Source organism: Ambystoma mexicanum, chromosome 11, assembly GCF_040938575.1.
Source record: "Ambystoma mexicanum isolate Mex_15411 chromosome 11, UKY_AmexF1_1, whole genome shotgun sequence".
Lineage (NCBI taxonomy): Eukaryota > Metazoa > Chordata > Amphibia > Caudata > Ambystomatidae > Ambystoma > Ambystoma mexicanum.
Genome location: NC_090934.1, coordinates 841,716,847 through 841,730,323, shown reverse-complemented (window position 1 = coordinate 841,730,323; position 13,477 = coordinate 841,716,847). Strand labels below are relative to the sequence as shown.

The window sequence follows — 13,477 nt, the reverse complement described above, 5'->3', positions numbered from 1 at the left end:
CATACCTCGCTCAAAGGATCCACCCCGTCTCCACTACCAGGCCAACCAGATCACCGTACACCAACATGCTCTCTGTGCCACTAGTAAAAAGAGTAAAAGCGGGCGGATCCAGCTTCCCCTATCTCGCGCCCACTCACTGGAATGCCCTACCTCCCACTATCCGAGGTGAGGCCTCCCTCACCACCTTCCGCAAAACTCTGCAAACTACCCTCTTCACATACGGCCCAACACACCAGCACAAATACTTATCATATATGTTGTAATATACGTCCCAATGCAATATCTGTAACAACAGTATGATATCTTGTAGTATTCATAATGTGTTAACAATCGCTATCATGCCTGTACTATGTAACTAAGTTATTGCAAGTAACAGCGCCTCAATGCCCCTGGGCTGCTTGCGCGCTATATAAATATAAATAAATAAATAAAAAAATAAATAAATAAATAAATAAATAAAATGTTATAGTACATTGTGCAATCCCCATTCTGTGACAGCAACTGTGTTATCTTTGATTGAGCTGGCTGTTATTTTTTATATTTTCTTTATAAACAAAATTAAATTAATTCAGAATTAATTAAACAATGTCATGTCAGCCCCCTCGCTTGCACAGTCTCCCTCTGTTCTAAATCTTAACAATCCTACTTTTGATTTTCCTCTAGTTACCCCGGATCTTATATGATCACTTCGTAAGGCTCTGAAATCTACCAATTGTTCCTTTGACCCTATATCAGCATGAGTAGTACATAGCCATTCTTACTATTTAGTTGAATTTATCAAAGTCTTTGTGGGCTTTTCCCTTTCCAAAGAGATGGTCCATGGGCCCCTGAAGTCTTCTTCTGAAACCCCCATTGCTTAAAAAACTATTGCTTGATTCTGAACTCCTGCAAAACTATCGACCAATGGCGCGTTAGCCCTGGGCTGCAAATGTCCTAGTGAAGGTGATCACAATTCAACTACAGAGGCATGTTGAGGAATACCATTTAATAGACTCTTTCCAATGTGGTTTTCGTCCAGCACATGAGACAGGGACAGCCTTAGTGGCAGTATTGGATGACATTTTGAAATGTGGGAAAGAGGGCACCTGTATGCTGCATGTTATGTTGGATTTGTTACACTCATTTCTGAAGGATATCACCCAATTCGTTCATGTAGGTGGTTTTCTCTCTGATCCTTTTCCTGTTTTTTGTAGTGTACTCCAGGGTTCCACCTTGTTGCTGCTGATTTTTAATATTTACACCTGGCCTCATTTGTCCGTTTTTTCCAACTTTGGTGTTTATTATCATTCATATGTTGATGACACACAGGTTCATTTACGCATCAATAAGGCCACAGATTCCTTAAAAAATATCATTGAGGTTAAACGGTGGATGGTCCTCAACATATTACACCTAAACCCATAACAAAGTTTCTATTTGGTCCCAAGTATTTTTTCAATGATCAATCTATACTGGCATTGATGCCTCCTCTTTTTGGACTTCCAATCTGTTTTGCTCTCAAGGTTAAGAACCTCCGTTGCTACAGGCAAATTAATCTGGGTTGTGAAGCTTAGGCTGGGGTGTTAAGTCCATCTTCTACAGAATTTGGGGGTCATTACGACCCGGGCGCAAAGGGATACCGGGCACCGGTAATGACACCGGTGCCGGTAATCCCTTTGCGCCCTATTCCGAGGTGCCTTTGTGAGTCCTTCCTTAATGCCTGGTTTTAGCAGGCGTTAAGGACGGGACCCGTGAAGGGATACCAGGGTCAATAACGGTACCGCAATTTGCGGTACCGTTATTACCGCCTTCCTCCTTCCCATTGAGCCCTATGGGGGCTCAAATGGGAATGGGGAATGGCATTTCAAATGGGGAAATACCGGTCCTGCAAAGGGCGGAATGGACCGGTAAGTCCCCATACCACCATGTCGGTGGCGGTACCGGTATTGGTGCTAGTCATGGCGCTAATATCGCCATGACTAGCACCAACCTCGGAATGAGGGCCTTTGTCTTTTACGAGTCGTTTTGCCTTATAGTCCTGCAACGTATCACCCAATTGTAGTTGGTGCACTGTCTAACTCCAAGTTGGGCTTTGTCAATGTGCTTCTAGCTGGAATTCCTCAGCAGCAGTTGTCCCATCTGCAGGCTGCACAAAGGCCACAGTCAGGCTGGTATTTAATTTACCTAAACGTGCTTAGATCTCTTAGCTGCATAGACCCTTGCACTGGTTGCCGGTGAAACAGGGGATAGAGTTTAACATTCAGTGGTTAGTTTTTAACTGCTTGAATGACCTAGCACTATCTTATCTCTCAAAACTGATTCACAGGTACCAACAATCAAATACTCTCCATTCTGCAGGCCAACATCTTCCGGTTGTCCCAAGATTTCACTTTGTGCATCAAGGAGACAGGTGTCTGTCCTGGGAACCTGCCTTTGAAATTCGCTTCTGATTAGTTTGCACTCAATTGATGCTCTTCACCCTTTCTGCAAATAATGTAACACCTACCTCTTCAATTGATGCCCTCTATTGTGTTCCTTTTATATTCTCTATTATGGTTCTGCATTTTATTTTAATAACATCTGTGCCAGGATGTAGTTAATTCTGCTCTGTTTCTGTGCATTATGACTACAAATACAAATTCCCAAAAGCCACTGGGATCCCACTTCACCCAGAGTCTTCCTCACCGGATACTTCACTCTTGGTTTGAATGTTTTCATCATTGGAAGGCTGTTTGTTCTTCTTTTCCCCTGTTGGGGTTCATGTTGGCTAAGGGTTCATTGCCTGTAAACTGCCTCTATGAAAGAAGCCTGTACTTACCCAAGTTGTTTCACCAGCTGGAGTAATTTTCACTGAAACTGCCGCTGTAAGTACGTACCTCTGGGTGCTAGGGTCGATTTCCTTTGGCGATGAGTCTGACCCGGGTTTCCTGTTTACTTACATTGGGGGTCTTCCTGCTTTTCTGCACATTCTCCTAGTGCTTCTGGTTCCGCAATCAACCTTGTGATCTCTTTATTGGTGTCTACTCTGGTCCTCCCCAACAGGTTTTGACAACAGAAATTGCACCTGTCGAGTAAAACAGACTTACCACCCTACACATGGATGGCCTACTGACTTTGTCCCATTAACTTCTCTGGAACTTTCTACCTGCCAAGGAACTCGCCTAAAGTGACTTTGGGGTACCAAGCGGTCCCTTGAAATTTTCGGTGCACCCACAAGGAAGTTATGAAGTTCTAAGCCAAGAACTGAGATTTTAGGATTTATCTGTAATTCTAAATGCAGTTTGAAAGTTCTGCTCTTTTCTCCAGTAACAGTGAATAACTGTATACACTGTAATTATTTTTAATAACTGTGTGACCATTTTTCCTGGGAGTTCAGTGTATTGGTAAACGTTTCTAAAATGTACCCTGAATTTCTGGGAAGCATTGTGCTCTGTGTAGTCATTGCTTTCCACCCTCTATCCCTGTTATTAATGAGCATATCTGCATTTGGATTATGTTTAATACTATGCTCTAGACTATAGGGTTAGAATTCATGTGGAGTGTTGATGGTGGCCTTGGAGATTTTTCCTGTGGTTTAAAATGTCTGGTTTCCATTTCTTTCGACTCTTTGCCTTTATGTATTGGGCGTGGACCACCTGGTCTAGGATCTACCAAATATAACAAGGTTGTGTTGAGTCTTTAGGACACTGTGCTTAGATGTGCACATCCTAGGTATTTTACCTGCTTTGTTATGGTGTGTGGTTCCCTTGCTCTCCCTCCTCTGTGAATTTATGTGGGTGCCTATCTATGATAGTGGGCCCACATAAAGGCAGTGGAGTCAGGAGAGTCCTTTAAGACCCTTAGAGTTTTTTGTTTTTTTAATGTAGATTGTTTTGATACTGTGTATTATGTACTAAGTAATTATTTGACCTGATAGAGATCTATATGTGTAACATACTAAAAGCCTGCATATTTCAGTATATCAGTGTGGTGTACTTCTAGACATAAGTATGTGGACTCATTTTACTTTTATAACGGTCTGCTACTTCTACCTGAGAGTTAAGCCTTGTAGGTCTGACCACTTTACCTACCTTTAAGAGAGGTTTGGTTTCCCTTTCTTGTCAGGTTTGTTAGCCCCCCCATGTCCCCATTATGGTCCCTGGTTGTAGATCCCTCAAGAGATGGTTGTACAAAACTACCTTAAAACTTACCCTTACCCCCCTTCTCCTCACCTCATTAACCCACTAAGCCAACCAATCATTTTGCTTGTAATCCCCCAAGCGATTATGCACATTGCTGAACTCCCTCTTCCTTCTTACAGCTGAAACAAGATACTCACCCCTATATGAACTATAAAGCTGTGGCCTCTCCCTGGAGGTGAACAGTACTGTGCTACTTAATTTAATATAAAACAATAAAGTGAACAGCAAAGTGGTGAAGTGAATGTCACTTAGGAGGCTGTCCATGGGATAAATGCAAAGAAGCATATCAGCATGTAACGTAGTTGATACGACAGTGGCACAACTTGATTGCTGCAAAGAAGTCGAACCACTTAAGTAAAGTTATTATTCCATTCTGAATGCAGCATTGTTATATGTATTACATTAAAAGAAGATTCTTCGTTTCATCAAACAAAAATCAATATTTTCCATTCAAGTAATATGTAGCATAATGCTCGGTAAAACAGGCAATATCCTGGGATAATTACACTCTGGGGATCTCTAGCATGTATTCTTTGATCTATTTATTTTTACTTATTGGTTATTTATATGGTGGTTATACAATAGGACAGTGTTTCAAAGCGCCACAAGGCAAAAGGGAAGGGAATAGCGGAGCAAATAAATCATGGAAGCGACAATGAATAAATAAGAAAACAACAAACAGCGGTCGTACTAGGCCTTGTGGTATTCAGAATGTGCAAGTGCAGAGAAAAAGAGTGCTAGTGGGGGGCGAGGGAGTAAGTGCTAAGGTCCTACGTGGGGAGGGGTGCAGGGTGCCTGTTGGGGAGGCAACAGGTAAGTGCATGGGTGGAGGTATGCCAAGCCAAGAGGGAGGTCTGATGCCCATCATGGAAGTGCGGGGCTGACACAAATCACCCAACTAGCAAGTGCAAGCCCAGAGGGTAGTACAGGGGTGGCGTGGACGCTGGTGGCGATTGGACAAATGGCCAGAACCCTATTGGACTCTTGAGGGACCTGGCCTCCAATCTCAGAAGCTGAGGGGATAGTTAGCACGGGAGGGAGAGAGAGAAGGAGGAGGAGAAGAGAAAAGTCTTCAGTTGCTTGCAGAACTTGAGGTGATCTGGTTCAAGAAGGAGAAGGAGACTTTTTACAGAGGAGGGAGCCGGCGGAAGAGAGAGATCAACCCCCAGCTCTCTGCTTGGAGAAGCATTTGACCAGCAGAGAATTGGAGCAAGCAGATCGAAGGGATCAGGAGGGAGAGTATTTAATGAGAAAGAGTTGCAGGTAGCGTGGTCCCAGGCCCCAGACAGCCTTATGGATGATGCAAAGGGTCTTGACTTTGATCCTTGCAGCAACCGGGAGCCAGTGGAGAGATTGATAGGAGCAGATGTGGATGTTCATTGTTTGTGAGAGATAAAAACACTGGAGGAGTGATTGAGCAATTTGGAGATGGTGGTAAAGTGAGTGAGAGTTTGAGAAATGTGTTTGGTTGGTTGAAGGTAAACAATCTAGAAGGATTGAGTGAGTCAAAAATGGCAGTAGATTGAGTTAGATGTTTCAAAATGTTCTGGGGTGGTTAAAAGGGTCGAAGAGGAATCCAGAGTGTTTGAGAAGGTGGCTATAGCAGTAGAATCTGCTAAATGGGCATGGTGGATTAAGAGTAATTAAGAGGGTTGTGAGTGATTGAGAGAGGTATTGACAGTGATTGATAGGAGATTGATCTGAATGGAATTGTTGGAAGTGGTAGATATGGAAGTGATTGAGAATGGGAGAGATGGTGGTAGGAATTAAGAGTGGTAGAGATAGTGCTAAGGTGACTGAAGGGGTCATTATAATGAGTGTTAAAGAGAGAGTTAGAGATAGTGAATTTGATTGAGAGTGGGTGAGATGGTCAAAGTGGTTAAGAGGGGCAGAGACAGTGGTAGAGTGATTGAGAGGGGTATAGATGGTGGAAATGACTGAGTGGTAAAGATGGCTGAAGTGATTTAATGGGGAAGAGATGGTGGTAGCGATTGAGAGTGGTAGAGTTTTGGTGATATAGGGATTCCAACAGATACAAGTGGAAGCAAAGTGTGGTAAAGTGATTGATAGTTTCAAAGATGGTGAAAGTGGTTGAAAGCTGGAGAGGTGGTCAAAGTGGTTAAGAGGGGCAGAGGTAGTGATAGACTGATTGAGAGGGGTAGAGATGGTGGGAATTGTTTTAAGTGGAAGGCATGGGTGAAGTGATTTATTGGGGAAGAGATTGTGGTAGTGATTGAGAGTGGTAGAGCATTTGTGATGGAGATGATTCCAACAGACATGATATGTGATACATGTGGAGGCAAAGTGTGGTGTGAGTTAACCAGTTGGGCTTAAAAGAGACAGTACAAACGGTAAAGCTTGTTACTGTAAATGATTCTTGGCAGCCAGCAAGAGACGGTGCATTTTGTTCCCTGGAGGACAAAAAGCAATTGCAGTCTTTGTCTAATTTAAGGAAGACAAGTCGCAACTCTGATTTTCCATCCACATGTGAGAAATAAATGAGGTTATCCTTGGAGGAGCTGCCAGACATTGTGGGAGGCCTTTTCTGGGAGATGAACTGGAATAGTTCACTGCTCCCTTTGACAGATGCTAGGCAGCTCTTAGGCCTTCATGGAACGCATTGATAACAAGAACAGACCGAATGGAGCGAGAGTGAAATGATGAACTGTGGGATATTATAAAAAAAGCTTGTTATAATATCTCCATATGACCAAAGAATGGATGATGAATTTTATTTATTTATTTTATTTTAGTATTTGTATAGCGCGCTGCAACCCATGGGCATAGAGGCGCTGAGAAGAATATGTATGCAGGCTTACTTAAGGGTTACAAGACAGCGACCCAGTACAGTGAATAAAACAGTTACATCGATTACAGTAGGTTACAAGTCGGGTGCAGTAAGCAGAGACAGTCATAAACTGAGGTGGTGGGGGGAGGCAAGTCAGGCAAAAAGCTCAGTCTTCAAGGCTTTACGGAAGGTTGTGTGTGATTCGATCATCCTGAGTTGGGCAGGGAGGGTGTTCCAGTGAGCTGCAGCCAAGGTAGGGAAACCAGAGCCACCGGCTCTAACTCTTCGTGTATGAGGAACAATGAGGTGATTGGCATACGCAGACCTGGCCGGTCTGGAGGGAGTTTTTTTGGTGATCCTCTGAGCTAAGTAGGTAGGTGCCAATCCATGGATGCATTTGTGTGCAATGGCCAGTGTTTTAAAAAGGATTCTTTCTTTGACGGACAGCCAATGGACCTGCCTTCTCACCCCAGAGATGTGCTCCCTGCGATCTGTACCGGTTGCGGCCCTCAAGGCATTGTTCTGAGCAACTTGAAGTTTTGACAGGTTCTTTTGGGAGGTGCCAGCATAGAGTACATTACAGTAGTCTAGCCTAGATCCTATAATGGCCCTTGCAATGGTGATGCAGTTGTCTTGTGACAAGAATGGCCTCACTGCATTGATTAGTTTGGAGTGGTAAGCAGCTAAGGAAGTGATGGCATTAACCTGTCTGTCCATGGTCATGCTAGGTTCCAGGTATACACCTAGAGTCTTGATGGCTTGGGACACAGTAATGGGGATGTTGTCTATTGTAAATGCGCTGTACTGCACACCGAGTTTACTGAGTGTGGCTGTGGATCCAATTAGCAAGAGTTCTGTTTTCTCGCTATTTAGGCACAGCCAGTTTTCAGCCATCCAGGACTGGATTGTGGAGTAGATGCGATTGAGAGTATTTGTTTCTGTATGGTAGTCACCAGTCAGAGGGATGAGCACCATAGTTGGTCTATGCGATGCCCATGGCGTCAAGAAGTTGGAACAGTGGCCTAGTGAAGAGGTTGTAGAGAGTTGGTGATATGCAGGACCCTTGAGGGACACCGCATTTGATAGGGCTGGGGGCAGCACTCGAAGAGTCAGAGAACACCTTCATCACTCTCTCTTTGAGGAAGGATGATATCCATTCGCAGGCTTTCGGGGAGAAGTTGGCAGTGGAGGACAGATGATGACATAGGGTCTTGTGATCTACCAAATCAAATGCGTCAGACAGGTCTAGCAGGAGAAGGAGAGCAGGCCTGCCGGCATCTCTTAGGTCATCGATTGGATTTTTGAGATCCAATAGGGTGGTTTATGTGTCGTGCCGTGGCCTGAAGCCAGATTGGCACAGCCCTAGGAGTTGGTTTTCTTCCAAGAATTTTTGAACTTGCAGGTAGGCTGCTTTATCAAGAATCTTTTGCAGGAAGGGGACAGTAGTGATCGGTCTGTAGTTCCCTGGAACCATTGGATCAAGGGATGTTTTCTTTAGGAGTGGGAGGACCCAGGCCTCCTTCAGGGAGGTAGGTACCTGAACTGAACGGAAGGATGAATTAATGAAGGCGGTAATGAAGGGAGCCAAGGAGTGGGCGCATTCTTTAATGATGTGTGCGGACAAGCATCCCCTTTGCAGTTGGAAGGTTTAATGGATTTGATAAGGTCTATAACTTCTGCTTCAGACAGGTCAGAGAAGTCAAAAGTGGGTAGCTCCTCGGAAGCGGCGGGTGGAAGAGAAGGGGGCTGTGTTTCTAAGATGGATAGTAAAGCTTTTCGGTGCGCTATCATTTTAGCGTACAGTGTGTCAAGCTTGTCTAGCATGGCGGTTTGAATAGTGTTGCACCAAGACTCATCTTGATGATGGTTGATGGAGGGGTGGTAGGAGTCTCAAGTTCCCTGAAAATTGCAAAGATCTCTTTGGTCCCTGATTTGGCATTGTCGATCCTAGTGTTGAAGGATGCAGCTTTATCCTGAGTGATGGCTGTTTTGTACTGTTCAGAACAGTTTTTGAAAGCTATTTTGGTTGTTTAGTTAGGGTTTTTTCTCCAGGTCGCAAGCAGGCACCTTTTAGAGGACCGTAATTCTATAAATTCTTGGGTGAACCAGGCATTGGAGTGCTTTGATTTCTTCGCTTTCTTAAGTGTGAGCGGTGCTATGGTGTCTACAGCGCAAGGGATGACTTGCTTAAAGGTGCTAGCGAGGAGGTTTGGATCATTCGGGAAGGGAGGCTGGAGGGCAGGAACTAGGAGGTGAGGAAGGAGGTTTTCAGTAGTGAGTTTGCGCGAGCTTCTAGAGAGGGCTGCTGGCAGTGTTGGGTTGGGTCTAGTGGGCCCTGTAGTGGTGGCAAAGTTGAGTTTGATGCAGAACTGATCTGACCATGGGATGGGGGAGATCTCGGGGCTAAGGATGGGACAGTTATGATGCGCTACCCAGTCAAGCGTCTGGCCTTTTGTGTGGGTAGGCTCAGTGATGGACTGGATAAACCCTAAGGTGGACAGGGCTTTATGTAGAGTAGAGGCTTGTGCATCGTTACTGTCATTGAGGCCAAGATTAAGGTCACCTAGTAGCACTATATTGGAGGTTTTTTGATGTTGTTGGACAGAGCATGTATGAGAGCCTCTTGGAACTCAGAAGAGGGGCCGGGAGGATAGTACAGTAGATGGAAGGCTATGGTGAAGGTGGGCGAGGTTTGGAGTTTGATTAGAAGATATTCAGCGTTGGTACCTAAGTCACTTTGATTCTTCTATTGTTAAGAGTGTCTCTGGCAATAATGGCAACACCTCCCCCTCTTTGGCCGACCCCATCCTGTCTAAAGATGGTGTAGCCGTTGGGGATGTCCAGGTAGAGCGCAGGGCCGGATGATTCCTGAAGCCAAGTTTCACAAATGAAGACTAGGGTTCTTCTGATGAATGTAATATATGCTTTTCTTTCTCAATCGTAATTGAACATACTCTGCCAATTTGTAAAGGGTCAGAAGCCATATTTCATAAAACTAAACCCGGGCATAAAGTGTTGCAAATACATTTTCATCAGTTTGTGCCGTTTATGGCAAGAATGGAGCAAATGGGTCTGATTCATATTGCATAAAAATGTTTGCACTTGGGAAAAATGTATAACACGGATTTGGAATTATATGTTCTGCTTCATGTCAAGAATTGCAGGAAACTGATGTTGCCAGAACACGTTCAATCTCTTACTTTTGAATTGTTGAGTGGTATTAATTTGTTCAGAGCTTTATCATGTAGACACACAAATAACAATTCCCTTTGCCCCATATGTCTTACTCCACTGTAAGAATTCAATCTACGGGTTTCTGGACTAGTTTGGATCAAGCCCTTTTTGCAGGGTAGAGTATAAAGCAAGCAGCAAAGAATTTGCAAATCCCATTTGCTCCCTTTCTGTTCTACACAAATGGTTTCATGTCATTTGATCTGGTGCAAATCATATTTGTTTCTTTTACTATTACCCCAGGTGCACAAGTAGTACTATATGTATTTGCTGAATATGTGCACTGATGTTAACACGACTTAACATGGCTATAAGACTGGCCAAACTATGTGTGCTTAGGCACCAACCCAATTCAATGCACTGGGAAGAGTGGGATTACTGTACAAAAAAAAAATACAAAAATCCCCTGTGCTTGTGAAGTAGCACCCACTGCGTCTATTAAGTAAAGAAATATTATGTTTGTTTCTGGAAAATACCAAACACACAATAATATTAACAACCACATTTTCTTTGAGAGGGAAATGGCGCTCAGAGAAAGGTGCCCTGGTGCATGCCCTGAAATCTGTGCCATTTTCGCAAGGCTTCGCCTGTTCGCCTGCTCTGTGAGGGGAAGCCAACCGCATCTCCGCCGTCTTCTAATTTTGATGGACATGAAGACGCCTGAATACCTATGGATTGTCCATTTTTGATTTCTCTGGTGCAAAACAACAGGTGAAATCCTTACAGATTCACTGCAATGGCGCCCGACACATGGCGGCTGAAATGGATGGTCATTTCTTGGGCGACGCAGTAAAAATCACAGGAATCAGGGAACCAGGCAGGCCCCGTGCCTTTTTCTGCACCAGGAGGGAAATTATCAAAACACGATGAAAATGCAGTGGAGCAGACCGCAGAGGCAAGCACGGTTGCGTAGATTTCCTGGCTTTTCCCGCCCGATGTAAAGGCTCTTACAAAATAAGCCTGTAAATCCGACAAGGTGCGTTAGCACTGCTGGAAAAAATGTGTGCGGTGGGAATCCTCCTTGTGTGCAACAAAAGAGTTTAAAATAGCTCCGTGACCTGCTTTTCCAAGACAGAAGAATTTGGGGTAATAAATATTTAAATGATGTCTCTCAGAGACATACGATTGCCTGCCCGCAGTGGACAACCATACAAGCAATTCCATGCACTTTGCATAACAAGTGTGGCCGTTTGGCAAAGGTTTGGCGGCATGACGGGTTTGTGTGATTAGGGTTGGGTTTCTAGTCGTTACTGAATAATGAATGGCATGTTTACTATAAGCGCGATAAACGAGATGGCTAGCTGTACCGGCTCCTCCCGTATCCGGTCCATTTTAGACGTCCTCTGGGTCTGATTTAGAAAATCGTTTTTCAATGGCGCTTTCTAAATCAGCCTCACTGTAACTTTGCCTGCTGCCTTACACTAATACTTCCTCCCGACCACTTTGAAGAATACGATTCTTTACACTGACATCTACTTCTGTGCTGCAAACAGGTCGTCCCCTTCCACATCACGATATGTTTTTATTCATCATTCATACCCTATATTTGAACAAGATTTAATACATTCATAACGTTTAAAAGTAGGTACCTTAGTTTGTGACAATACATTTCTTTTCAGTTAAAAGTATCATATTTGTTCAGTTTCTGTAAGCTCAAACTGCACCAACTATCAAGGTATGCCAGCACTTGACACTTATTTACACAGAGAAAGGGGGTTCATCCACGGAGATGCTTTAGTGTTCCAGTGTAGGCGCCCTAATATACCATTCGTCCTTAGGCAGTCATGAGATGCTTTACAGTACCAAACCAGTACCGGGTATTCAGGGAAAATAATGGGATGCCTTACCATAACACCACTACCAATTAATGGAGAATAACAAGAGTCTGTGGTATAGGGTACCACCTATAGCCATTAATGGAAATAATAAGACGGTCTGCTATGTCTTCTACGGGGATACTCAGAGAGTAATGAGATGCTTTACCATGCCATCTTCACCAATCTTGGAGAATACAGTTACCTTACCAGCCACCCATAGAGAACAAGAAGGTGCCTTACCATGCCAGATCAAACCATCCTCAGAGAATTATGAGGCTCCTTACCACACCATCTCCAGCGATGGTCATCTTCCACAATTCGGGTAAGGGAGCAACGCCTTTACATAGGTAGTTCCTCCTCGTATCACAAACTCCTCCAACTGCCTTCCATGTTCCCTTGGTACAGGGAAGAAGACCTGACACCCCACCTACAAGTGGCCATTGCCAAGGAAGGGTCTGGGGGTGCTAGCAGTTCTGGCCACTGCTGAGCTCCACGTGTAAAGTTCCTCAGCGCAGATGGCCCTGCTCCTGCCAGCATGGTGACACCCACACTGAGGCGATTCCTGGTGCCGGAGCCCTCAAACTATGTTGGTGCATCACAGACTGCAAATGCACAGATGGGACGTCTAATGGTAGAACCATGCGATGATCCCTCTATCAAAGTGATGACTTCCCACCCAAAAACGATATGCACACTTGCAAATGTATGCAAAATGCCAGAGCCCATGATGTGCAAGAACACCCAAGAACTGTTTTTTCAAGCTGCTTCTGTTCACATATTTAGAGGTTCTCTTTCAATACTTTCCATGTTTTATGCAAGAGAGGAAGAAATATTCCTATTTGCAAAACTCGAGATCTTATTAGCCTTTCCCATCAATCCCAGTCCAAATTCCCATATAATTCTACTCCCTAGCGGCCATCTTCCAACCGCAAGATTAATTAGAACTGGTGTGTATATTCCTGATGCAGAGGCGGGGAGGTAAGGGATTGTAGGATAGACTTCCATTATTGTCATTCCAGCTCCGTAGTGTCCCTTGTCATGTATATTGCATCGCTTTTCCAGGGAAGGCCTTTCCTCTACAGTACTTGCCAGAAGTGTGGCAAGGTTTGGGCCCTCCTTTTGGCTGCAATGCACTTCTTTCCTTCCTCCTCTGAGAATCCAGGTTCTGAACATCAAGGACAGGTGAGCCCTGACACATCCTTGGAGAAGAGCATGTTGCCTTACAATGCCATCAGCAGTCATTCTATGAGAATGATGAGAAGTCTTACCATGTCATCTTCAGTCATCCTTGGAGAATAATGAGAAGTCTTACCATGTCATCTTAGTCATCCTTTGAAAATACAGAGAAGCCTTGTCATGCCATCTTCAGTCAACCGTGGAGAACACTGGGACATCTTCCAATGCAATCTTCAGCCATCTTTGGAGGATAACAAGAAGCCTTACCAGGAAATCTCCGTCCATTCTTAGAGAATAGCAAGATG

At 44.2% G+C, this 13,477-nt stretch overlaps 1 protein-coding gene across 10 annotated transcripts in view; it reads right to left on the bottom strand.

Annotated features, from left to right (window-relative positions):
* Positions 1-13,477, bottom strand: part of VWCE (von Willebrand factor C and EGF domains) — a 520,650-nt gene that overhangs the window by 337,603 nt on the left and 169,570 nt on the right. The window lies entirely within an intron of this gene.